This window comes from Aethalodelphis obliquidens, unplaced genomic scaffold (assembly GCF_003676395.1).
Source record: "Aethalodelphis obliquidens isolate GAN/ISIS:26980383/991018 unplaced genomic scaffold, ASM367639v1 scaffold9, whole genome shotgun sequence".
In the NCBI taxonomy this organism is placed as follows: Eukaryota; Metazoa; Chordata; class Mammalia; order Artiodactyla; family Delphinidae; genus Aethalodelphis; species Aethalodelphis obliquidens.
In genome coordinates, this window is record NW_020837953.1 from 36,658,546 (window position 1) to 36,684,906 (window position 26,361).

The 26,361-nt window shown below is 38.7% G+C and overlaps 1 protein-coding gene across 10 annotated transcripts in view; it reads left to right on the forward strand.

The window, feature by feature from the left end:
• EIF4G3 (eukaryotic translation initiation factor 4 gamma 3) overlaps positions 1–26,361 on the forward strand; it is a 369,011-nt gene that overhangs the window by 107,053 nt on the left and 235,597 nt on the right. For 7 of the 10 annotated variants that reach the window (XM_027109868.1, XM_027109878.1, XM_027109879.1 and 4 more), the window contains exon 1: positions 22,138–22,231. The exons of 1 other annotated variant lie outside the window; for it this stretch is intronic. The gene's annotated coding sequence lies outside the window, so the exon portion shown is untranslated. Of the gene's footprint in view, positions 1–22,102; positions 22,232–26,361 lie in introns of those variants that run through there. 2 more of the 10 variants (XM_027109876.1, XM_027109872.1) reach the window with 1 other exon arrangement.

Below are 26,361 nucleotides of genomic sequence, written 5' to 3' on the forward strand. Positions count from 1 at the left end.
TGCGTAAATTTTGTATCCTGCAACTTTACCAAATACATTGATTAGCTCTAGTAGTTTTCTGGTGGCATCTTTAGGATTCTATGTATAGTATCATGTCATCTGCAAACAGTGACAGTTTTACTTCTTCTTTTTAAAGTTGTATTCCTTATTATGATTTTTTTTTTTATTTTTTTGCGGTATGTGGGCCTCTCACTGTTGTGGCCTCTCCCGTTGCGGAGCACAGGCTCCGGACGCGCAGCCTCAGCGACCATGGCTCACGGGCCCAGCCGCTCAGCGGCATGTGGGATCTTCCCGGACCGGGACACGAACCTGTGTCCCCTGCATCAGCAGGCGGACTCTGAACCAGTGCGCCACCAGGGAAGCCCCCTTATTTTTTTTTTTCTTCTCTGATTGCCGTGGCTAGGACTTCCAAGACTGTGTTCAATATTAGTGGCGAGAGTGGACATCCATGTCTTATTCCTAATCTTAGAGGAAATGCTTTCAGTTTGCACCATTGAGAATGATGTTTGCGTGGGTTTGTCATATATGGGCTTTATGATGTTGAGATAGGTTCCTTCTATGCCCACTTTCTGGAGAGTTTCTATCATAAATTGGTGTTGAATTTTGTCAAAAGCTTTTTCTGCATCTATTGAGATGAGCATATGGTTTTTCTTCTTCAGTTTGTTAATATGGTTTATCACATTGATTGATTTACATATATTGAAGAATCCTTGCATCCCTGGGATAAATCCCACCTGATCATGGTGTATGGTCCTTTTAATGTGTTGCTGGATTCTGTTTGCTAGTATTTTGTTGAGGATTTTTGCACCTATATTCATCAGTGATGTTGGTCTGTAATTTTCTTTTTTGGTCTGTAATTTTCTTTTTCTGTAGTGTCTCTGTCTGGTTTTGGTATTAGGGTGGTGTTGGCCTCGTAGAATGAGTTTGGGAGTGTTCCTTCCTCTTCAATTGTTTGGAAGAGTTTGGGAAGGATGGGTGTTAGCTCTTCTCTAAATGTTTGATAGAATTCACCTGTAAAGCCATCTGGTCCTGGACTTTTGTTTGTTGGAAGACTTTTTTTTTTTTTTTAATTTTGAATTTAGTTTTTTATACAGTAGGTTCTTATTAATTCTCCATTTTATACATATTAGTGTATATATGTCAATCCCAATCTCCCAATTGTTGGAAGATTTTTAGTTACAGTTTCAATTTCATTACTTGTGATTGGTCTGTTCATATTTTCTATTTCTTCCTGGTTCAGTCTTGGAAGATTATACCTTTCTAAGAATTTGTCCATTTCTTCCAGGTTGTCCATTTTATGGGCATAGGGTTGCTTGTAGTAGTCTCTTGGGATGCTTTGTATTTCTGCGGTGTCTGTTGTAACTTCTCCTTTTTCATTTCTAATTTTATTGATTTGAGTCCTCTCCCTTTTTCCTTGATGAGTCTGGCTAAAGGTTTATCAATTTTGTTTATCTTCTCAGAAAACCAGCTTTTAGTTTTATTGATTCTTGCTATTGTTTTCTTTGTTTCTATTTCATTTATTTCTGCTCTGATCTTTATGATTTCTTTCCTTCTACTAACTTTGGGTTTTGTTTGTTCTTTCTCTAGTTCCTTTAGGTGTAAGGTTAGATGGGTTATTTGAGTTTTTTCTTGTTTCTTGAGGTAGGATTGTATTGCTGTAAACTTTCCTCTTAGAATTGCTTTTGCTGCATCGCATAGGTTTTGGGTGGTCACGTTTTTGTTGTCATTTGTCTCTGGGTATTTTCTGATTTCCTCTTTGATTTCTTCAGTGATCTCTTGGTTATTTAGTACCGTATTGTTTAGTCTCCATGTGTTTGTGTGTTTTACGTTCTTTTCCCCCTGTAATTGATTTCTAATCTCATAGTGTTGTACTTGGAAAAGGCGCTTGATATCGTTTGAATTTTCTTAAATTTACCAAGACTTGATTTGTGACCCAAGATGTGATCAATCCTGGAGAATGTTCCGTGCGCACTTGAGAAGAAAGTGTAATCTGCTGTTTTTGGATGGAATGTCCTATAAATATCAATTAAATCTATCTGGTCTATTGTGTCATTTAAAGCCTCTCTTTCTTTCTTTATTTTAATTTTGGATGATCTGTCCATTGGTGTAAGTGAGGTGTTAAAGTCCCCCACTATTATTGTGTTACTGTCAGTTTCCTCTTTTATAGCTGTTAGCAGTTGCCTTATGTATTGAGGTGCTCCTATGTTGGGTGCATAAATATTTACAGTAGTTGTATCTTCTTCTTGGATTGATCCCTTGATCATTATGTAGTGTCCTTCCTTGTCTCTTGTAACTTCCTTTATTTTAAAGTCAATTTTATCTGATATGAGTATTGCTACTCCAGCTTTCTTTTGATTTCCATTTGCATGGAATATCTTTTTCCATCCCCTCACTTTCAGTCAGTACGTGTCCCTAGGTCTGAAGTGGGTCTCTTGTAGACAGCATATATATGGGTCTTGTTTTTGTATACATTCCGCGAACCTGTGTTTTGGTTGGAGTATTTAATCCTTTCACATTTAAGGTAATTATGGATATGTATGTTCCTGTTACTATTTTCTTAATTCATTTGGGTTAGTTTTTGTAGGTCCTTTTCTTCTCTTGTGTTTCCTTTAGCATTTGTTGTAGAGCTGGTTTGGTGGTGCTGAATTGTCTTAGCTTTTGCTTGTCTGTAAAGCTTTTGATTTCTCCATCGAATCTGAATGAGATCCTTGCCAGGTAGAGTAATCTTTGTTGTAGGTTCTTCCCTTTCATCACTTTAAATATATTGTGCCACTCCCTTGTGGCTTGTAGAATTTCTGCTGAGAAATCAACTGTTAACCTTATGGGAGTTCCCTTGTATGGTTTTTGTCATTTTTTTCCGTTGTTGCTTTTAATAATTTTTCTTTTTCTTTAATTTTTGCCAGTTTGATTACTATGTGTCTTGGCATGTTTCTCCTTGGGTTTATCCTGCCTGGGACTCTCTGTGCTCCTTGAACTTGGGTGGCTATTTCCTTTCCCATGTTAGGGAAGTTTTCAACTATAATCTCTTCAAATATTTTCTCAGGTCCTATATCTCTCTCTTCTCCTTCTGGGACCCCTATAATGTGAATGTTGTTCTATTTAATGTTGTTCCAGAGGTCTCTTAGGCTGTCTTCATTTCTTTGCATTCTTTTTTCTTTATTCTGTTCCGCGGCAGTGAATTCCACCACTCTGTCTTCCAGGTCACTTATCCGTTCTTCTGCCTCAGTTATTGTGCTATTGATTCCTTCTAGTGCAGTTTTCATTTCAGTTATTATATTGTTCATCTTGTTTGTTTGTTCTTTAATTCTTCTCGGTGTTTGTTCTTTAATTCTTCTAGGTCTTTGTTAAATATTTCTTGCATCTTCTCGATCTTTGCCTCCATTCTTTTTCCAAGGTCCTGGATCATCTTCACTATCATTATTCTGAATTCTTTTTCTGGAAGGTTGCCTGTCTCCATTTAGTTGTTTTTCTGGGGTTTTATCTTGTTCGCTCATCTTACATAGTCCTCTGTCTTTTCATTTTGTCTATCTTTCTGTGAATGTGGTTTTTTTCCCACAGTCTGCAGGATTGTAGTTCTTGCTTCTGCTGTCTGCCCTTTGGTGGATGAGGCTATCTAAGAGCCTTCTGCAAGCTTCCTGATGGGAGGGACTGGTTGTGGGTAGAGCTGGGTGTTGCTCTGGTGGGCAGAGCTCAGTACAACTTAAATCTGCTTGTCTGCTGATGGGTGGGGCTGGGCTCCCTCCCTGTTGGTTGTTTATCCTGAGGCGCCCCGGCACTGGAGTTGACCAGTGGAGCTCTTTGGTTGGGTTAATGGTGGACTCTGGGAGGGCTCACGCCAAGGAGTACTTCCCAGAACTTCCGTTGCCAGTGTCCTTGTGCCTGCGGTGAACCGCAGCAACCCCCCACCTCTGCAGGAGACCCTCCAACAGTAGCAGGTAGGTCCGGTTCAGTCTCCCATGGCGTCACTGGTCCCTCCCCTGGGTCCTGATGTGCACACTACTTTGTGCGTGCCCTCCAAGCATGGAGTCTTTGCTTCCCCCAGTCCTGTGAAGTCCTGCAATCAAATCCTACCAGCCTTCAAAGTCTGATTCTCTAGGAGTTCCTCCTTCTGTTGCCAGACCCTCAGGTTGGGAAGCCTGACGTGGGGCTCAGAACCTTCACTCCAGTGGGTGGGCTTCTGTGGTATAAGTGTTCTCCAGTTTGTGAGTCACCTACCCAGCAGCCATGGGATTTGATTTTATTGTGATTCAGCCCCTCCTGCCGTCTCATTGCAGCTTCTCCCTTGTTCTTGCATGTGGGGAATCTTTTTTGGTGAGTTCAGCAGTTAGCTGTGATTCCGGTGCTCTCGCAAGAAGAGTAAGCATATGTCCTTCTACTCTGCGCTCTTGAAGCAATCTCCTCAGTCAGTTTTACTGCTAAATAGCCATATTATAAATAGTGAGAGTCTTGGAATTAATAATGTAGCGTAATATTTATTGTTAAATGTCTGAAGGGGCACGTGTCTGCAAACATTGTTGTAAGTACTCCTTAAGTCCTGTCCCTGTGTAGATAATGAGGCAAACAGATAAGAGAGTGATGATAACAGTGATGATTACTCTGAGTGGCTGCAGGGAGAGAGAGGATAATGTGAGCCTTGTCTTCTTCAGCTACATCATTGGCTTAAGTAGGATTTTATAGGCCAATCCGGAAACCTAACTAGCGAGTTCCAAAAGCAGGTTTGCTCACTGTAAAATTTATGTGTGCCTGCTAGAAGAAAAAAAAAAACTCAAAGAAAAGTGTAATAGGAAACAAAACCCCATTATCTTGCTACCTAAAGGGCCATACCACTCATTTTAAACATGTTTCTTCCAGTTGTTTTGCTTTGTACTTAAGAAAAAAATACTTTTGATTTAGTATTCCTCTTAAAATTATAAACAACTTCTTATTAAAAAGTCTTTCTAATATGGGGATATATGTATATGTATAACTGATTCATTTTGTTATAAAGCAGAAACTAACACACCATTGTAAAACCATTATATTCCTATAAAGATGTTAAAAAAAAGTATTTCTAAATATATATTTTAAGGATGCAATTACCCATTCCCCGTGGCGTTATGTATTTTTTACTGTTATAAATATGGTTAAACAGGTGACTCATAGCTTTACTTTTTTTCTGACTAAATAATACCCGTTAAGAAAAAAATCAGAAAGTAAAATTGTAGGGCTTCCCTAGTGGCGCAGTGGTTGAGAGTCCACGTGCCGATGCAGGGGACGCGGGTTCGTGCCCCGGTCCGGGAAGATCCCACATGCCATGGAGCGGCTTGGCCCGTGAGCCATGGCCGTGAGCCTGCGCGTCTGGAGCCTGTGCTCTGCAACGGGAGAGGCCACAACAGTGAGAGGTCCGCGTACCGCAAAAAAAAAAAAAAAAAATTGTAAAGAGAAGGAGAATCAGCCATTATTTTCCAGAGAAACCTTTATATGTATTGGGAATTCTTTATATGCTTTTTACTTTTATAGACATATATACAATATACACATACAACTTTAAAAGTTATACACATGTAAGTTAAAAAAGATTTTTGTTCATACTTATGTGTATTCCTCGAAGTTAAATTTTTATCCTAACATATCATGTGTATCATTTCATGTCAAGGTAGAATTACGCATCATTTTAGTGGCCCATGATTTGTGTCGTTAAATACAGAACTACGTCATAAGAGTTTTGGCTATATTGGGAAGAAGGCACTTTTAGGAATGGAGATGTTTACATATAAGAGTATTTCTTTTGTACTGTGATTTATATAACTAGTCATTTGTTTTTTTGTTGTTATTTTAATTTATTTAATTAATTAATTTATTTTGGCCTCACTGTGCAGCATGTGGGATCTTAGTTCACTGACCAGGGATCAAACCCACACCCTCTGCATGGGAGCGTGGAGTCTTAACCACTGGATCACAAGGGAAGTCCCTATAACTAGTCCTTTGTTGATGAATATTTGTGTTATTTCTCTGTTCTTGCTTTTATAAATAATACTGTGATTAACAGCTATATCTTTTTGATCTTTGTTATCTTGGTAATTTCTTCATGATGATTCTTAAATAACTGATTAACATTTATCCATCTATTCAATGAAAACAGAGCAGTAGAATACATATGGCTTTTAAAAAGCAAATAATATAGAAAGGTTTATTATGAAAAGAAACAACCCCTTGCCTACTCTTCACCTTCTGGTCTTACCTGTCAGAGGCAGCCGCTTTTTACTAGTTTTGCTTTTAGTTCCTCTGGCATTACCTCTGTATCTGTAAGTAAAATACTTTTTTTTAACCATTGTTTGATTTGTCGTTATCAGTTGACTCTTTGCTTTGATAGGTGGTGTTTCAGTTCTTTCACAGTCCTCCTTTCTCTTCTATGTTTCCTCTCAATATAGTTAGATTCTTGGTCCCCTAACAAATAACTAAGCAAATTTTTAGAACAATTTGGACACTTGATGAATCAAATCGTACTCAAAGGTGAAACAGAACAGTGTTGTTTGTTTATAAATTCTGTTTCCTTCTTAACTCTTGCTTTGTGATCTCTGCTCTTTTTTCATCTGATTTTTTTTTCCAGTTTTACTGGTAAGAGAATTTATATTGTCAACTCTTACATTAAAGGAGAATGATAATCTCCATGAATCTTTCTTGTGAGATTCTCCAGAGCTCCCATGTGGCCTGTTAATAAAAGAGACTAAGTCTTAGGGAAACCATTTCTGTACCTAATCCAAATGTAGAGTTTTAGGTATGGTGTCAGTCTTGTCTCAGGTTTTTTCCTTTGTACTGTCTGAACCTGAATTATATTAAGAATATTAAAAATCTAGTTCTAAAGAGGATGGGGGTTCCTTTTGGAATCAGTAATCCTTTCCTTAAAGAATATATCAGAGGACAGGAATTTATTTTATTATGCAGTCAATGTATTAGTTATTCTTTTAGTCAGTGATTCAGTGTTACATTTTAATTTTGTTTTGTTTTTGATGGGGTTTCATTATTTGCTCTTAGTTCTCCTGTACTTTTTGCTAATTTGTTTTTGTGGGCATATCAACAGAACAGATATAAGTGAATTAAAGAGCTTTGTTACCTCATGCTTATGCCTCAGCTGCTGAAATCTCTGATGTTATAACTAATGGAAAATGACCTAAAACTCATTTATTTCATCTTAATTTAATACGTTTATATTCTAAGAATAGTTATCTATCTTGCACATATATAAATACAAACTCATGATATCCATGTTTAAAGATGCCCTAGATATCAAGTTAAACTGTATATTTTAAAAATAAGTTGTATGTTCCTATAAAGGTCTTCATGAACCTCATGTTTAATTTGTAAGTAGAAATATTAGTAGCTTCCAATTTTTGTGTATCATGCACTATCTTAGGTACTCTCCAAAGTGTATCTGTAGTCTTTCATTACATGCCTCTTAAGATTTCCTTATTTTTTTACAAGGTAAGAAAGTGAAACTCTGAGTTCTTTGCCCATAGTAACACAGCTATTAAATGATAGAGCTGAAGTGAGGTATGGTCATGTTTTCTCCTACTGTATTTTCAGTGCCTCAGTTTCTAGCATATGGAAGAAGAATAGATAAAACCAAAATGAATAGTAACTAAGATAGAAATTTAGAACATACAGTTTGTATTGTGTCACCAAAGCCAATCATGTGAAGTTCAGGTTAGGTGAATAGGATAAAATACTTCTAGATCTGCCATGTCTTTTCCTAGTCAGACGTGAATCTTCATAAGTTGCCTGTTGATGCCTTTGGATATTGTGATGTATTGCATGTAGAAACCATAAGTTATCTCTGCAGCTCTTGATTAACGTTGTTATTTCTCAAATTGGTCCTTTGAAATTGATTCCATATGAAAATCATCTTCTTTCCCATTACTACTCAGTTTGCTTCCTCAGCTCTAGATTCTATCTCTGTCTCTCTCATCTTGAGACAACATTTGAATATCATGTAATTCACCCATTTAAATATACAGTTACTGGATCTTAGCATATTCAGAGCTGTATAGCCCTCACCAAAATCAATTTTGGGACATTTTCATTACCCCAAAAAGAAACCTGGTGTCCCTTATTAGCCCATTACTCCCCAGTCACCCAGCTCTAGGCAACCACTAATCTACTTTCTGTTTCTGATAGATTTGACCATTCTGAACATTTCATGTAAGTGGAATCATATAATATCTGGTCCTTTTGACGACTGACTTCTCTTAGCATAATGTTTTTTTGGCTGAATAGTATCTATTGTGTGGATATACCTTATTTTATTTATCTCTTCATCAGTTAATAGATACTTGCGTCATTTCCACTTTTTGGGTATTTTGAATAAGGAACGTTCGTATACAGATATTTTTGGTGGACATTCTAGCCTCTCTTTTATCCTTATAATATAAATGAGGTAAGATTACATAATCATTTAAAAAATCAGTGGCTCCTCTTTGCTGAGAGCAAAAAATTAAAATATCCTGGCAAAGAATATGTAGTTTTTCTACAGTCTGGCTATAATCAGGCTACAGTTGTACCAGCTTCATTCCACTTACCTCTCTCTCCCCCAACCCTTTCTAAAGAGAACCCCTTACCTAAAACATGTGGAACATGTTTTACCTTCTTACCCTCTGTACTCAGTAAATTTCTTTTAAAAATAATATCTCTAATTCTTGGTCTGAACACAAGCTTTTTACTTCTCAAGGTGCAACTCAGATTTTACTAAGCCTTCCCCAGTTTCAGACCTAGTTACTTCTGGTTTTTAATCAATGCTTTAAATACATATCCTTATAGGATTTATCACATGATTTGTTTCTTTACTTACTGTGATTTTCTTTCTATTGGAACTTCTAAGGACAAGGGCTATTTCATTTTTAAAGCTTAATACAGTGCCTGACAGAGCACTGATGCTTAGTCAGTGTTGACTGTATGTCAGAGGAGGTAAAATTAGGAATCACATCAAATTGGTTTGTATTACGGTTATCTGTCCTGTCCTTTATATTCTGTCCTAACATTAGCAGACCCATTATTAAACAAAACAAAACAACTTTTGTTATATGTCAGTTATACCTCAGTTAAAAAAAATAATTAACCAGTCTAAAAAAATATCTGTTTTGGGCCTTCTTCTGTGTGGTGCTAGGTCTGTATTGATCCTAGGACTGCTGAAATTAGGTTGTTTGTCTTAAAGACCTTCTGTCGTTAAAATTCTGAGATTCTCACTTTGGTTTAGTTTTAGTTTAGGACATTACTGATTCATCTTATGATAATCTTGTTTGTTCTTTTATAATTCTGAGCAGAGAAATTAGCCTTATGGATTCCATTGAGAGGGTGAGCACTGTCTTGAATATGCAACAATTAACACTGACCAAATAGATCCAGAAATAAATTTAGCTTTGGTTTTTGCCCCTGGTTTATAAATTCAAACTTTTTCATATTTTCATTTGCTAGTTTTCAGAATTAGCTTAGAGACTACCTGAAACTTTGATATGAACCTACTTCTAAATTTATCTTCTCTAGCCCTGACTCCTCTTCTGAGCTTAGATTCAGATATTGAACTGGCTACTTATCACTTCCATTTGGATATCTAATAGGCATATATTGCTTTTGATTACCCTTTCCCCTAAATCTGCTCTCCCTATCTCACATGAATATCTCCACCCACTGAATATTTCAAGCCATAAACTTAAAAGCCATCCTGTATTTCCATAATAGTTATCACTTTAAAATATATATTTAAAAAATTATTAAATCTGTTACGATTATCTTATTATCTTCAGCTAGGATGTAAGCTCCATGAAGACAGAGATTTTAGAGCCTTATTCACCTAATTTTGTATCCCATGTACCAGTGCATAGCATACAATTTGTTCTCAATAAATGTATATTAAATAAGTGAATCAGTCAATCCTCATTCCCTTCTGTCCCTTCCGTTCAGTCAAATCAGTAGCAATTCTGTTTGGCTCTACCTCTAATATACAACCCAAATTGGTCCACTTCTTTTCATCTTTATTTTTACTGTTCTAAGCTATCATCAGTTTTGGCCTAGCTTATTGTGATAGCTTTTAAATGAATCTGTTTCCATTCTTGTACTCTTCAATTCTTTCTTTTCACAAAGCAACCAAAATGATCTTTGGAAAGCATCAGATCTGGTCATGCTCCTGCTTAAAATTTCCAGTAGTGGGACTTCCCTGGTGGTCCAGTGGTTAAGAATCCGCCTTCCAATGCAGAGGTTGTGGGTTCGATCCCTGGTCGGGGAACTAAGATCCCACATGCCATGGGGCAACTAAGCCTGCGTGCCGCAACTAATGAGGCTTTACATGCCACCACTAGAGAAGACCGTGCGCTGCAATGAAGACCCAGCGCAGCCAAAAAAAAAAAAAAAAAGAAAAATTTCCATTAGCTTTCTATTCCACTTAGAATAATATCCCAAGTCCTTACCATGCCCACAAGTCCTTAAGTAATATTGCCTCTGCTGCCATCTCCTTTTAGCCTCATGATGGGGGGACTACCCCGGACCCCCTACTTGTAACAGTTTAATCACTCCCATTTCTTGACCTTGTCAAGATCTCAGGGTCTTATGTTATACCTGTTGTTTCTGTGCCATGTGAGGTCTTTTCCTAGTTTTTGTTATTACTATGTAACAAATCACCACAGAATTAACAACTTAAAATAGCACCCATTTATTACTTCACAGATTCTGTGGGTCTGGGCTAGCAGGGTCCTCTGCTCAGGACCGTGCTGAAGTTAAAGTGTTGGCAAGGACTGGAATCTCATGTAAGGCTTGGGGTTCACTTCCATACACATTAGGATAGTTGGAAGAATTTATTTCCTTGTAGTTGTTGGACTGAGGTCCCTGTTTTCTTGCTGGCTGTTGGCTAGGGATTGCTCTCAGCTCCTAGAGGCTACCTTTGGGTCCTTGCTATGTGGTCCTTGCATAACCTGTAAGTCAGCTTAGTCTTTAAAAAGGCAGGAGAGGGGCTTCCCTGGTGGCGCAGTGGTTGAGAATCTGCCTGCCAATATAGGGGACACGGGTTCGAGCCCTGGTCCGGGAAGATCCCACATGCCTTGGAGCAGCTGGGCCTGTGCGCCACAACTATAGAGCCTGCGCGTCTGGAGCCTGTGCTCCGCAACAAGAGAGGCCGCGATAGTGAGAGGCCCGCGCACCGCGATGAAGAGTGGCCCCCGCTTGCCGCAACTAGAGAAAGCCCTCGCACAGAAACGAAGACCCAACACAGCCAAAAATAAATATAAAAAATAAATTAGAAAAAGAAAAAGAAAACAGGAGAGTACCTTTTTGATTCACTGTGTTTTAAAGAGCTCACCTAGTAAGTTCATACCCACCCAGGATAATCTCTTTCTTGATTAACTTGAAGTCAACTGTGTAGTTACCTAGTCATAGGAGTGATATTCCATCATATTCACTGGTATATTAAGGGGAAGGAATTATACAGGGTACGTGCACCAGAGACAGGAGTATTGAGAACCATTTTAGAATTCTGCTTGCAACAATTTGTCCTCTGGCCCCAAAGGATTCACACTTGGTGTGCTGTTTGTTACCTTTTATACCTAGACATGCTTGGAGGCCAGGTGTTTTTTTTTTTTTTTTTTGCGGTTCGCGGGCCTCTCACTGCTGTGGCCTCTCCCGTTGTGGAGCACAGGCTCTGGACGCGCAGGCACAGCAGCCATGTCTCCTGGGCCCAGCTCCGCGGCATGTGGGATCCTCCCGGACCGGGGCACGAACCCGTGTCCCCTGCATCGGCAGCGGACTCTCACCCACTGCACCACCAGGGAAGTCCCAGGTGTTTTTTTCTTAGTTTTATTCTATTGTTACTGATCTGTGGTAGGTACTCAACTGTTAACATTGAAAAAGCAGCTAATCTGCTTTTCTTTCTCTTGTTTCCATTGCCAATTAATAAATATGAAAAGAAACAATCTCCAGAATTGAACCCACTACTACAGAGTCCATGATAGAACTGATGACTTAAAAAAAAAAAAAAAGCACAACATGAGAGTTGCGAGTTAAGTTTTATTTGGGGCAAAAATGCAGACTACAGTTCGGGAGACAGCATTTCAGATAGTTCTGAGAGACTGCTCCAGAGAGGTGATGGCGGGAGCCAGGTAATATTGAAGTTTTGTAACAAAGGGCAGATAGTCTGAACGTCAAAAGATTATTGTTAATTAAAGAAAACAGATATCTCAAGTTAAGGAATTTAGCGCTTTTCTATGTATGGGAGGATGCAAGAGACTGGGCTCACTGAAATCATTCCTTTGGTATGCACCTCAGCTTTCTGGGGCCAGTATCCTGTGTTTTCACATCCTGAGTTTCCTCAGGGCTCATGGTAGGGAGTGGTTACAGTCTGATGGCTGCTAGGTGGCAGGCATATATATATATTTTTTAAAATATTTATTTATTTATTTGGCTGCATTGGGTATTGGTTTGCGGCACGTGGGATCTTGGGTGTAACGTGTGGGATCTTTCGTTGTGGTGCATGGGCTGTTCGTTGTAGCACATGTGCTTCTCGCTAGTTGTGGTGAGCAGGCTCCAGAGCTCACGGGCTTGGTAGTTGCGGCACAAGGGTCCTCTCTCTCTCTTTTTTTAAAAAAAGATTTCTTTCTTTCTTTATTTTATTTGGTTGCGCCGGGTCTTAGTTGCGGCAGGCAGCCTCCTTAGTTGTGGCATTCGAACTCTTGGTTGTGGCATGCATGTGGGATCTAGTGCCTTGACCAGGGATCGAAGCTGAGCCCCCTGCATTGGGAGTGCAGAGTCCTATCCACTGTGCCACCAGGGAAGTCCCATGAGGGCTCTCTTGTGGCCCATGGGCTCTAGAGTGCGTGAGCTCAGTAGTTGTGGCACTCTGACTATCGTAGTTGTGGGCCACAGGCTCTAGATCGCGCTAGCTCAGTAGGTTGCGGTGTGCGGGTTTAGTTGCCCCGTGGCATGTGGGATCTTAGTTCCCTGACCAGGGCTCGAACCCGCGTCTACTGCATTGGAAGGGGGATTCTTAACCACTGGATCACCAGGGAAGTCCCGGCAGGTAGTCTTTTCAGCGCTGAGTTTCCTCAGGGCTCACCAGCTCACATTGGAGGGCTGCAGATGTTGATGACTGTGACATCCTTTGTTTAAATATTACATTTATCAGAACTGTCCATGATAGCATCTGTTTGCTTGAGTATTTAAGTATTACTGGAATCATGAAATTGCCTTTTTTTTTAATGTGAAAAACAACTTGAATATCTGAAGTTCCATATGGTTCAACCTAATAAGTGTAGCTAAGAGTAGAACAAAGAGGAAAGTCACTTACTTTCTCTTTTTCTTGGTTATGGGAGGGGATTGGCAGTGGTAATGTCAGAGAGACTTTGAAAAATGTCATGATACGTAGTAAAATTTTCTAGTATCCACTGTAATGTTCCTTTTTAGTTGACTAAACCAGCTTCTATTTATTTCCCAATATCTGTAATTAAAAATATCTCTAGATATTGGGAAATAAATGACCTGAAGGAAGAACTAGGATGATATACATGAAAGACTAATCAGAAGGAGAAACTGCTTATCCATTCAGCTGCTAGAGGATCTCATAGAGTATTGAAATTAACCAAGTAAGAAAAGCTTTGGAATCTTTCCAGTCTACCAGAAATTGAACTTGGTCATTTCCATGTGGGAATTGCAGCTGTTGGAATGCTTTTATTTATTTTATTTTTATTTTTTTGCGGTACGCGGGCCTCTCAGTGCTGTGGCCTCTCCCGCTGCAGAGCGCAGGCTCAGCGGCCATGGCTCACGGGCCCAGCCGCTCCGCGGCATGTGGGATCTTCCCGGACCCGGGCACGAACCCGCGTCCCCTGCATTGGCAGGCGGACTCTCAACCACTGCGCCATCAGGGAAGCACTGGAATGCTTTTAGATGACTTCACTAAATAAACTTCATCTTGGGCTAAAAAGTTACGGGGTGGCTTCTCAGACATAAACCATGTGCCCTTTTAACCTTTATATTAGTCATTTTTTGCTGAAAACATTAATATTTCTTGATAGGAATCCTTTGTAATTCTTTTAATAAAGATTTAATTATTGTGTGTTTTTAAGTGCTGTGTTTTTATTGCATATATTGTGCAATATATGCATATATTGTGTAGATGCAGTGCATAAAGGTATACTACTGTATATATGTGTACATAACGTTTAACAGTATATCTGTATTCATTCAATGACTGTTTGTCTAGAATTCAGTCACAGGTCTATACGTGAGTACTTCCTTTAAACAAAGTTTATTCTCTCTAGATTTGCTGATTGGAATATTCTGAATAAATTCATCAGTGCTTTACTGTTCTCATTTTTTTTCTTTACCCTATTACTCTCTTGGTACATAAAGTGGCAGAGGTGGAAGAACACCATGGCGGTGTGTAAGACATTCAGAGGAAATGTGCGTGCCTGCTTATTGTATAATAAAGATAATGTCTCTTTCTGGAGCAAAAGGCAGCATGCTTACTGCCCATTATAAAAGATTCAAGTTCCTAAGTGCAGTGTTCTTTCAGGTAATGCAAGTCACCATATGTGCACTTGTCACCTGGCCCTCTTTGTGTTGCCCTGGGACTCAGGTTCAAAGTGTGGCGCAAAAATGCTCATACTCTGGCTACTGCTGTTGTTGAAAGTAATAAATAGTCCTTTGTTTCGTCAAAAAAAAAAAAAAAACCCAGAAAGTTCATATTTGGTGATGATCATGAGGTGCCCCTAGAGCCAGATTCACACACTGGCTGCCTGTGTACTTAATCTATAGATGTGCTTTATTTGGCTTGTACAGTGTTTTGGAGGTCAGGAAAATTTCATGTAAAAATCTTTATTTTTAGTTTTTCTTGAAAACTTGTAAGATACTGCATGGCTTATTTGGAATTCCTGAATGGCAGCACTTGGCTACAGCTGAGTATCTGAGTATCTACTGCCCTATGGGGTATGGGTATTCTGTCCAGTTCTCCATAGTCCCTACTTCCTGTTGCTTAAACCTGGCCATTTTTCCCCCACATCTGTTTCCCACATAGTATTTTCATTGCTTTGGAGTCATGAGAGAATGATCATGTTCAGGAAAGTTTAATTTTTAAATTACTATTATTTGAAAATTGTAGTTTATGTATTATAGCCTTTAATTGACCAGAATATTTTTTCAAATCAGGTAATTTAGTACTGAATAAAGCAACTTTTAAAAAAATTTATTATTATTTATTTTATTTATTTATTTTTGGCTGTGTGGGGGTCTTCATTGCTGCACGTGGGCTTTCTCTAGTTGCATCGAGCGGCGGCTGCTCTTCATTGCGGTGCATGGGCTTCTCATTGCGGTGGCTTCTCTTGTTGCGGAGCATGAGTTCTAGGGAGCCTGGGCTTCAGTAGTTGTGGTGCACAGACTCAGTAGTTGTGGCGCTTGGGCTCTATAGCACAGGTTCAGTAGTTGTGGTGCACGGGTTTAGTTGCTCTGCAGCATGTGGGATCTTCCCGGACCAGGGCTCAAACCCGTGTGCCCTGCATTGGCAGGCGGATTCTTAACCACTGCGCCAACAAGGAGGCCCTCAACTTTATGCTTACTGACTCATCTTAGTTTCCATGGCCTTTATGGTTTAGCTTTAAACTCTCAAAAGATTCTTCAAGTTACATTTGGTCAGCAACCACAAAGTATCATTGATTTTATAGGAGATGATTTTAGGTAGAACTCTTTTTTTTTTTTTTTTTTTTCTTTTTGCTGTACGCGGACCTCTCACTGCTGTGGCCTCTCCCGTTGCGGAGCACAGGCTCCGGACGCGCAGGCTCAGTGGCCATGGCTCACAGGCCAAGCCGCACCGCGGCACGTGGGATCTTCCCAGACTGGGGCACGAACCCGTGTCCCCCGCATCGGCAGGCGGACTCGCAACCACCGCTCCACCAGGGAGGCCCCTAGGTAGAACTCTTGAATGAAAATTTACTAGCTAGCTGAAGTTTCCACCAAGATAAAAATTTTAGAGGTTTTCTTTTAATTTATTTTCTTTTCAAATTCTTACTCCTTGTAGAACAGCAGTATAACTAGTACCAGTGTAACTAGTATTGTACCCCAGGTCCTAAGTAATTTGCTTGTTTTGGTCTGTAAACTGTTTTAGGGAGTGGAAGAGGATTATAACATTCGTGCATAGAAGTGCATAAAACATAAAAGTAGAGTTTAACAAATAATTTTAAAGCAAAATCTATGTCTCACCCCTCAGGTGTGAAAAAATAAAACATAATGTGGCCTTACCTGATCTTAACTCCTTGTCTTCCCAATATATCTGCCTTAAAAAAAAATTCCTGCTCTTATTTACAGTGTTGCCATCCATTTATGCATTTCTAAATTAGTATAGTCAAGTTTTGTTTGTTTTGGAACTTTTTTGGAATCATACTCTGTAGTCTTCTGTGTTCTCTTTCACTCAGTATCATTAATTAGTGTCATTCAAGTTGTGATGTGTTGCTGTAGTTTTAAATTTGATGTCCACATAGGAAAATATTTCATTATTGATCCATTCTCCTGCTAATGAATGGCTGTGTTATTTCCAGTTTTGGGTAGTAAGAACAATGCAACTATGGACATTTTTGTACACGTACCTTGGTGCACATTTTCCTGTTTCTCGCAAATGTATACCTAGGAAGAGCTAGGTTACAGGGTATACTTATTTTCAACGTTACTAACTAATGCCAAATTCTTTCCCAAAGAGCTTATACCAATTTACATTTCCACCAGCATATGAATGAGAATTCTGGATGCTCTACATCATTGCCAATGCAAAACTATAATATCTATAAAAAGTAAATGTTTCTTGGACATATAATCTTTTAAACTTAAATACAGGACACACACACACACACTTTGCATATCGCACAATGTTTGATTAATTTTGCTTAAGATGAATATTACATAAAAGACAAAAATATTCTAGCTTTGGAGGTGGTTAAGTAGTTGCCATAATTAACTACTTTATACTTCTACTCCCAGCCTCCATAATTGAGACGGTACTAATAATAAATAATGGGAAAACATGTTTTTTTCCCCTTTACATGAGAACCTCTTGTCACTACCTTTAAAGGACATGGATTATAACAGTATGATCTGAAATGGAATAAGTTAGCCAGAGAGGAGAAGAAACTGTAGCCAGAGACTAGAAAATTCAATAATCATTCATCTAGGAATATTTTGAAAGAAGATATTCAAAGTTTCATGTAATTTTGAATTTTATCCTCAACAACTTCATTAGACCTTGTGCCATTTCCTTGGGATAGGGTTGTGTTACCTACTTATATTTTGTATAATTTCTAATTGAAGATGGTATACCTTTTTCCTGGGCAAAGATAGTAAGCTCTATAGTACACTAAAAGCAAACATGTAGTACATAATGCAGTATGACAGTTGTAATAGGGGGTCTTTTTGAATTAAATAGATCACAGTGAAGGCCAGAGATTTATTGCATGTAGTAGCTTTTTTTGGGAGAATTTTTAAGAATGACATGATTGGGCTTCCCTGGTGGCGCAGTGGTTGAGAGTCCGCCTGCCGATGCAGGGGACACGGGTTCGTGCCCCGGTCCGGGAAGATCCCACATGCCACGGAGCGGCTGGGCCCGTGAGCCATGGCCGCTGAGCCTGCGCGTCCGGAGCCTGCGCGTCCGGAGCCTGTGCTCCGCAACGGGAGAGGCCACAACATTGAGAGGCCCGCGTACCGCCAAAAAAAAAAAAAAAAAAAAATGACATGATTCTCCTATTATTTTGATACAGATTTATTTTCTTTGGTTTGCTTTTATTAGTAGAAACCTCCAAATTTGGGAGGGAATACTCTACTAGAATATACAATACCAAAGGATTCCTGCAATTTGCCTACCTCTTTAGGAACAGCAGAGAATGCATACTTCAGGGATATTTGCCTATGAAGGTTGTTTTTCACTGGTGCTTGCTTTAAGGAAAATTTTAATGTTAGCAGTAGCGTGTGCTTTGGCTAAATGCCTTTTCTCCTTTTGTCAAACATCTGTATTTCATGGGGTGATAACAATATTCTAAAAAGTGCACTTAAGCAGTTTTCAGGGAAACATGAACACTAATCTTTTTTTTTTAAATATTTGTGTATTTATTTTTGTATCTTTGGCTGTGTCGGGTCTTAGTTGTGGCACGCGGGATCTTCGTTGTGGCATACGGGATCTTTTGTTGCAGCACGCAGGCTCTTCCTTGCGGTGCATGGGCTTCTCTCTAGTTATGTATGGCGCATGGCCTCCAGAGCCTGTGGGCTCTATAGTTTGTGGCACGCGGGCACTGAACACTAATCTTTATCTGAAATCATTGATTTAGTTATTCTGGTCTTTGTCAGTAGAACATAGAAGAATCTCTTTGTAGTTCTAAAGGGTGTATTTTTTCTATTTTACTCTTGATTATTTCACATATTCATTTCAGTTGGTGGCAGTTCACATCTATGTATTTTTTATGTCTTCAGTTACGTTACTTTATTTTCTCATTATTTGCTATTTTTACCTTTTTTTGCTCTCATATATTTAAGTTCCTAGTTTTTGAGGTAAGATTATTTCTTCAGGGTATGTATTCCAAAATGGAATCATTCTTTGGGTGTGGTTTTAAGGCAGCTGTGATGCATTGCTCTGTAGTTTTGGGGACGTGGTAAACCCATTCACAGTATCCTGTCTACGTCCTGTTTCCTTAGTTCCTTGGCAATATTGGGGTGAAGTTTTTTAAAAAAAACTTACTGTGTTATTTGTGATATGCATGTAGTAATATATATTATTTATTTTTAAATTTTATTGAAGGATAGTTGATTTATAATGTATTAATTTCTGCTGTATAGCAAAGTGATTCAGTTATACATTCTTTTTCGTATTCTTTTCCATTGTGGTTTATCACAGGATATTGAATATGCTTCCCTGTGCCATATAGTAGGACCTTATTTATCCATTGTATATATAATAATTCGCATCTGCTAACCCCAAACTCCTACTCCATCCCTCCCCAATCCCCCTCCCTCTTGGCAACCACAAGTCAGTTTATATCTGTGAGTCTGTTTCTCTTTCATAGATATGTTCATTTGTGTTGTATGTTAGGTTCCGCATATAAGTGATATCATATTGTATTTGTCTTTCTCTTTCTGACTTACTTCACTTAGTATGATAGTCTCTAGGTTCGTCCGTGTTGCTGCAGATGGCATTATTTCATTCTTTTTAATGGCTGAGTAATATTCCAGTGTGTGTGTGTGTGTGTGTGTGTGTGTGTGTGTGTGTGTGTGTGTACACCACATCTTCTTTATTTCCATGTCTTGGCTATAGTAAATAGTGCTGCTATGAACATAGGGGTGCACGTATTTTTTTGAATTATAGTTTTATCTGGGTATATTCCCAGGAATGGGATTGCTGGATCGTATGGCAACTCTATTTTTAGTTTCTGAAGGAACTTACATACTTATTTCCATAGTGGCTGCACCAGTTTACATTCCCAGCAACAGTGTAGGAAGGTTCCCTTTTCTCCACACCCCCTCCAGCATTTGTTATTTGTAGACTTTTTAATGATGACTATTCTGACTAGTGTGAGGTGATACCTCATTGTAGTTTTGGTTTGCATTTCTCTAATAATGAGCAATGTTGAGCATCTTTCCATGTGCCTATGAGCCATCTGTATGTCTTCTTTGGAAACATGTCTATTTAGGTCTTATGCCCACTTTTCAATTTTTTTTTTTTTTTTTTTTTGGTTATTGAGTTGTATGAGCTGTTTTTATATTTTGGAAATTAAGCCCTTGTTGGTTGCATCATTTGCAAATATTTTCTCCCAGCCTGTAGGTTATCCATTTTGTTTATGGTTTCCTTTGTTGTGCAAAAACTTATAAGTTTGATTATATCCCATTTGTTAATTTTTGCTTTTATTTCTATTGCCTTTGGTGGACTGACCTACAAAAACATTGGTACGGTTTATGGCAGAAAATGTTTTGCTTGTGTTCTCTTCTAGGAGTTTTGTGATGTTGTGTCTTATATTTAAGTCTTTAAGCCATTTTGAGTTTATTTTTGTGTATGGTATGAGGGTGTGTTCTAACTTCATTGATTTACATGCGGCTGTTCAACTTTCCAACACCACTCTTGCTAAAGAGACTGTCTTTTCTCCATTGTATATTCTTGTCCCCTTTGTTGAAGATTAACTGACCATAGGTGTGTGAGTTTATTTCTGGCTCTCTATTCTGTTCCATTCGTCCATATATCTGTTTTTTGTTCCAATACCACACTGTTTTGATTACTGTAGCTTTGTAGTGTTGTCCGAAGTCCTGAGGGTTATGCCTCCTGCTTTGTTCTGTTTCCTCAGGGTTACTTTGGCACTTCTGGGTCTTTTATGGTTCCATATAAATTTTAGGATTATTTGTTTTAGTTATGTGAAAAGTGTCATGGGTAGTTTGATAGGGATCAAACTAAGTCTGTAGATCACTTTGGGTAGTATGGCCATGTAATAGTATCTTTTAATATTAATTTATTCTTAATAGCAGTTTGAAAAACATTTTTCCATATTATGATTTTTTGCCCTGGGTAAATTTAATCTTTGATTGTTTTATCAGAATGAATTGGAGAATTGACTTGACATTTTATATAGCTAACTTCTTTCACTTTGTTTCATTGTGCAAATTTTTTTCCTAATGTTAAAAATATGTGTCCATTTTGATGCTTTGCTTTAGTAGAATTTCAAAATAATTTATTCTAGAGCGTGTGAAACAAGAATATGAATTTATAAAGCCTTGTTGGTGAGAAATTTGCTTGTAAGAACTCTTCATTTCTGGTTATTAATTTTCTAAAGTAGATGTTTAGATAGCATTCTGACTTTTATCCTTTGAAAAATTGCCCTGATGAGATTTATAAATGCTGTAACATTTCATGGTAAACCTCATGCCCTTATAAATGTAATTTTCACTCCAAATTGGAAACAAAGTTTTTCAAGGAAATCATAAAGCTATTTAAAAAGCAGGGAAGAAATTAAATACAATTAATTTCAGTTTTAAACTTTGGTCACATTTTAGCACATTCGTGTCTCTTACTAGCCTGTAAGCTTTTGACTGTAGTTAGTTCTCCGTGAGTCCATTTTATTTCAGCTTTGGGAACAGGTAGCTGAGTCTTTAGGCATTTATTTCTGCTTTAGATAGACATAATGGATTCTAGGGTTAGATTATCAAGGAGTAGACTTTCTTCAGAGCCTCTGACTGATTGATTGAATTCCAGGAAAATCTAATGTCATTTGGAGACCACTTTCATTTCTCCCTGGGTAGAGTTTTTAACTCTATGGTAGAATTCAGAGGATCTAAGAACTTGGGTAAAATAGCTAATTGACTGTTGAACTATATTAGAAAATAAAAATGATAGGAAAAAAAGAAACACCTACATGCTTTCTTTTAAGATCTTTGTGTATCTTCTTACAGATCTTTTTAATGTGACATGTATACTTGTGAGTATATTATATATATGCACACATATGTAGATACACATATAGAAATATATATACATGTACATGTGCATGTACATGTATATTTAGATGTACTTTTTTAAAAACAAAAATGAGATTATGCTCTATAAGTAACTTTTTTTGGTTCAGGTTTATTGAGGTATAATTTACCTAAAGTAAAATTCACCTTTTTTAGTATACAGTTCTGTTAGTTTTGACAAGCACAAAGAGATGTAATCTGCACTACAGACATGATACAGAACAGTTATGTCATCCCCCCAGAATCTCCCTCTGCCCCTTTCGTAGTTATCCTCTTCCCTTGTAATAATTTATTTCTTTTTCATTCCCTTTACAAAATATCATATAAATGGCATCGTACAGTATGTAGTTTCTAGTCTGGCTTTTTTCATTTAGCATAGTTTTTCCTTTAAGATTTTTAGTTTTAGGTATGTTTCAAGAATCTTTTATCAAATGGATGAAAATATTAATGTCTTTTTTTCTAGGAATTTCATTTGTTCAATTTTGAAATTTTAAGCCTTTAGTCAGTCTGGCACTTACTTTAGTATAAAGTGTGAGACAGATACTTCCATATTTAAAAAATTAGCTACTTTGGCAATATTTATGAAGATTGAGTTACTAATACTCTTACTAAATTGATTTCCTCACAGGTAACACAAGTAGCAAGACAGCCGGGACCCCCAACCCCTTCCCCTTACTCAGCACATGAAATAAACAAGGGGCATCCAAATCTTGCGGCAACGCCCCCGGGACATGCATCGTCCCCTGGACTCTCTCAAGTAAGAAAAACCTTTTTTTTCCTAAAAGAAATTTCCATGTCAGAGCTGAATTTCTGTTTTTCTTTTTTTAAAAAATTTATTTATTTATTATTTATTTTTGGTTGCATTGGGTCTTTGTTGCTGTGCCTGGGCTTTCTCTAGTTGCGGCGAGCAGGGGCTACTCTTAATTGCGGTGCGCAGGCTTCTCATTGCGGTGGCTTCTCTTGCTGTGGAGCATGGGCTCTAGGTGCGCGAACTTCAGTAGTTGTGGCTCACGGGCTCTAGAGTACAGGCTCAGTAGTTGTGGTACATGGGCTTAGTTGCTGCGCGGCATGTGGGATCTTTCTGGACCAGGGCTGGAACCCGTGTCCCCTGCATTGGCAGGCAGGTTCTTAACCACTGTGCCACCAGGAAAGCCCGAATTTCTATTTTTCTAAAGCAAACTTTTAAGCAAACATACAACATTACTTGAAGAGTAATTTCTATTTTCTCTTACACGTTTTTTTAGACACACCTCCCATGATAGTGACTACTAACAGTTTTACACATTTCATTTGTGGAGTCATTCAAAATAAACTGTCAGTGATACTTAGTTTTCCTTTTTGTTGTTTTAGAAATTAGAGTATGACTCTATAAAGTTCATTAAAAATCTCGTAAAGCACTTGTTTGCCTTTCAATGTGTAATCCGTTAGTCTCCCTTTTCACTTTTTGGTGGAGTGTTGGTGGTTATTTTCTACTTTCGTAAAAGATATGGCTATCTTTCCCTCTTAGTATTGATAATTTTACAGGGCTTTTTTGTTTGTTTGGTTTTATAAATAGATTATTGGAATTTGTTAGGCTTAAAATTTTGTTGAACTGTTAAAGAATAGTGAACTCCTTAGTTTATTTCCAAGTAACAGGCACAGGAGACACAAACTGTTTTAAGATGTCGCTGTGGGTCCCCTGCATTTTAAGCCATTTCCCAAGAAATCTTTCAGCTTGTACCAACTCACCATTACATGCTTATTTGGTCTTCCTTGTGGTTAAGAGTGGGGTAGAGTTAAGAAGTCTCTTACTGGAATGTAGAGAGAGTCAAGCCAATAACCTTGAACCAAGCTGTTTTGAGATTGTCAGTATTTACATGTAAGAAACATTCCTTTTAATAATAAAAATTAATATTATAACATTATTTTCAATTTGGGCTTTTATATTTTAGGCCTTTAAGAGCTTGAATAATAAGAGGAAGAATTACTGAAAATAATGCTAAAAGCTGGTGGTTATAAGTGTTGATTAATGATAGTTCAAACTATAGAATGTTTGGAGAAGGAATGTACAACTTGCCAAAGCATGATTGAAATAGCGCTATTCAGGAATATGTAAATTAATTTGGGCTTAGTACTATACTTAAACTCGGTCTAAATCATTCTTGTTTAACTTTGAGTTTTAAAAGTAAAATATGTCAAAATGAATTCTTAATTGTTTAGGATGAGTTTCTAGTGTTGGTTTTCATGGCACTGAACAGAACCACCCACGCTATTAATCAGGTATGTTGGTCTGAGTCTCAGGAACAAAGAAAAACTGTAGTAAGTTGAATAGAGAAAGTTTAATATAAAGGATTATTAAATATAATAAGGGATTGGAGTACAGAGGGATTGGCTAATAAGAAAGAGAACTCTAAATGATATAAAAATTACAAATATAAGGAGTAGCTGCTTCTCCTGGGGCCAAGATGGAGTCCCCATGGAAGAGCCTTCTTCTCCACCCTGTTACCAGAGAGTGCGTGGCTGTGGCATAACCTTATAGTAGAGAAGTCATTGTAGTGTCATACCAGTAGAACGTGCTAGAAATCCTTCTTCTGGAATTTGCTGGAAATTCATCTTACGGAGTGTTGAGGAAAGCTGGCTTCTCTAGCACCGGTTCCTTTAGCAAAGAGCTGCTGCAGTGCACAATGGCTACAGGCTCCTTACAGCATCTCTGCCACAGGCACTTCAGATAACCTTGAATCTGCTGGATCACAGGTCCCATGTGGTAGAGCAGCTTGTGTTGCAGCCTAAACTTACTGCAGAGCCTCCTTTTGTTCTTTCCCTCAATCAAAATTAGAAACCTCCCAGATGACTTTGTAGGTAGGTCGAGGTGTATCACACTCATATGTAATGTATGTCCTCTCCAAAATCTAAAAAAGGCCTGTCCAACCTTGTGCCTCTTTATTTCATGCTACTGTTAGGAGACTGCTCCCCCCACCTTGGGCTGAGATCTGGCACGATGTGGTTCTCTGAATGGTAGAGAAGTTGCTGTGGTGCCACATCAGTGGAACTTACTAGAAATCCACCCTCTGGAACTTTCCAGAATTCTGCCTTCTAAGGTGCTGAGGGAAAACTCTTCACAGGGCTGTTTTTTCTAGGCGGCACTCTGCTGCAGAATGGCTTCAGAGGGTACCAGGGGTAGCTGTTAGTCACTGGGTACTGCTGGCTGCTGCACATTGCAGCAGAATCCTGACACTTTAGAAGCTGCGCCCTGTAGAGCCGCTGGGCACTGGGGAAGTCAGGTTCTGGAGAAGCTGTGTGTTCTGCAGGAGCCTGCTGTGCATGCCCACAGGAACCAGGAAGCAAAACCCTTTCCTCCTGCAATATCTTTACAGTGCCCTCTACTGACAAAGCTTTACATTGTGCCAGATCCATTTTCACTGTACTGGCAGACAAGTTGAATTTTGAGCTGAAAGGCAAGCAGTCGATAACTGGCACACAAGGGGAATAGCTTAGTTTTCCATTTCAGATTTTTACTGTTTCCAGTTGTGATTTGACCCTAGCAGTTGGCCCAAAGCCCTTAAGTGTTCTGAAAGACGGTGCTGCTTGCAAATGCATAGTTTGCATTTAAGAAAGGATGATCTAGCAGTGCTCTCAGTTGTCAAGCCCACAAATGCCTTTCTGTATGCCATTTTATTAGTTTCTTTTAGAAGTCAGAGTACATGAATTCCAGGGAGAAGGGTCACCAAATATTGTCTTGCTTCCCTTCGTGGTCTGTTTTGTTGTCATCTTCCTAATCTGATGGATGAACCCAGTAACTCATATCTGATTTATTACCCCCCCTTTTATCCCCTGCCTTTCAGAGACAGCCTTATATGGATTCATTTGTCTCCCAACAATATCTTAACATCTGTTTACAGAGTGAGGAAGTTTTTCTAAATTGGCATACCTGGAAAAATGGGGAGTTCTGTAGGAAACTCAGTCTCCTTAGATTTATATATATTTTTAAATTAATTAATTAATTAATTTTTGGCTGCGTTGGGTCTTTGTTGCTGCGCGTGGGCTTTCTCTAGTTGCGTCGAGTGGGGGCTACTCTTCGTTCAGGTGCGAAGGCTTCTCATTGTGGTGGCTTCTCTTGTTGCGGAGCACGGCCTCTGGGTGCATGGGCTTTGGTAGTTGTGGCACGCGGGCTCAGTAGATGTGGCTCATGGGCTCTAGGGCGCAGGCTCAGTAGCTGTGGCGCACAGACTTGCTCCGCGGCATGTGGGATCTTCCTGGGCCAGGGCTTGAACCCGTGTCCCCTGCGTTGGCAGGCAGATTCTTAACCACTGCGCCACCAGGGAAGTCCCTCCTTAGGTTTAATAGTTGACATGTTTGTAGATCATTGTGGAAAGTAGAACCTTCAAAATAGAGGGAAAAGAATTATAGGCTTGGAGTCAAAACAGACTCCAGGTTCTGGGACTTGGTCTGTCACTTTCTGGTTATATGATGTTGGGTAAATTATTTGATATCTCTAGAACTTGGTTTCTTCTTCTGCTATATAGGAGAGCATTAGAATTGTACCACTCTTTAAGAGGATTGTTATGAAGACTATATAAAATTCTGCCTCAGAACAGGACATGCTAATGCTTTCAATAAGTGACATTTGTTATTTTCGTGCCTACTTGGTTCTCTTCAGGATAGTGTGTGTGTGTGTCTAATTTGGCTACCTGTCTGGTATTAGTGTGAAATTTAGAAGCTCTCTCCAGGAGTTTGAGATGTCTTCCAGGTCTTTGCTTATCCCTTCCAGGATAAAAGTAGAGGCCAGGCTTGGTCATTTTCTGTTGGAAATAGTGTGGTTTATTCTTACACACAGAACTATTAGATTCAAATCAACTGCAGAAAAGATTAAAGAAACTTCTTTAACCACATGTCCTTTTTTTAAAAAAA